This window comes from Dermochelys coriacea, chromosome 7, assembly GCF_009764565.3.
Source record: "Dermochelys coriacea isolate rDerCor1 chromosome 7, rDerCor1.pri.v4, whole genome shotgun sequence".
In the NCBI taxonomy this organism is placed as follows: Eukaryota; Metazoa; Chordata; order Testudines; family Dermochelyidae; genus Dermochelys; species Dermochelys coriacea.
In genome coordinates, this window is record NC_050074.1 from 51,728,421 (window position 1) to 51,729,861 (window position 1,441).

The 1,441-nt window shown below is 43.0% G+C and overlaps 1 long non-coding RNA gene across 1 annotated transcript; it reads right to left on the reverse strand.

Annotated features, from left to right (window-relative positions):
- Positions 1-339: 339 nt before the first annotated feature.
- Positions 340-1,176, reverse strand: LOC122460954. The gene is made up of 2 exons (XR_006282604.1): positions 774-1,176; positions 340-562 (listed from the first exon to the last, which is right to left on the reverse strand). It is a non-coding gene; the product is annotated as an uncharacterized LOC122460954 (long non-coding RNA).
- Positions 1,177-1,441: the final 265 nt, after the last annotated feature.

Sequence of the window (1,441 nt, forward strand, 5' to 3'; positions counted from 1 at the left end):
CCCAGAACGGACAGAACGGGCGTACCACTCCATTGTCACAGGAGATGCTTGCCCAATTAGAGCCCAACCCTACCGGACGGCTCCTCAAGCCAAAACCTAAATAGAAAGGGAACTCAAGGACATGTTACAGATAGATGTTATCCGCCTCTCTGAGAGTGCGTGTGTCAAGGCTGATTCCCCACTCTGGTACCTTGAGTGCAGAAGGTGGGGGCCTACAAGGATTCTAAAAATTAATATTGGCCACTCCAAGCTGGTATTAAACTCCCAAGGTCACAGTTTTTCTCTGACCTTGGATGGTTAGATGCTGCCACCACCCAAGTGCAAAAAAACCCAAGCCTAGGGATCCAGGAAGGTGCACTTGGGAATTCCTCCCTTTGGGGTACCCTCAAGCCCTTTCACCCCCCCCTCAGGAAGAGCTGAGAAAGAAAACAAAGGAAATCAGCTCTTGCCACCAACTAATTAAACAACATTTGCACAAACCTCTTATAGACACAAAAATCCAATCCTGTTCTTATAAAAGGTAAATGTTATTAAAAACAAAAAGAAAAAGATACATCTGAAACTTAAAAAGAACAGGAGTACTTGTGGCACCTTAGAGACTAACAAATTTATTAGAGCATAAGCTTTCGTGAGCTACAGCTCACTTCATCGGATGCATCACGAAAGCTTATGCTCTAATAAATTTGTTAGTCTCTAAGGTGCCACAAGTACTCCTTTTCTTTTTGCGAATACAGACTAACACGGCTGCTACTCTGAAACCTGTCATCTGAAACTTAGGCTTTTGCTAGATTTAAAAAACCCACTTACAAAAATTAAGCATCAAGATAGCTTTCTTGAGGTTTAGCTTACAGGTTACAAGCAAAACAAAAGCATTTGGGGGTTAGAACAGAGGAGTCCAAAAGCCAATAAGAAATAAAAGAAATAACCCTCATCGCGTCTTCCTAGACATTCCCTGATTTACTTACATATTTGGGGTTTCAGATAAGCAATCTCTAGGTATGATCTGATGGTTTTTCATACCTGGCTTAAAGCTTTTCACAGCATAATTGCTGCCCTGTTCCTCTCTTCCCCAGAGAAGAACAACACACAGACAAAGGGGTGTCTTGTTTTCAATTTTAAAAAGTTCTAGCCGTCCCATTGGCTCTTTTGGTCAGATGCCCACTCCTTTTCTTTTACCTATGCTGGGAGATTTTTTTAACCCTTTACAGGTAAAACAAGCAGAGAACAGCCACCAAGAGGGACTTTATATCTAACTGGCTGGTTGGGTGTCCATAAAAGGGAGCTACCCCTCCCCCTCATTTATCACAGCATGGGCCTCTCCAGTGGTTCTGGTTCCCAAACCAGATGGGAAAATCCGCTTTTGTGTGGACTACTGTAAACTAAATGCTGAAACTCGCCCAGAGAACTATCCAATGCCACATACAGATGAGCTATTACCCAG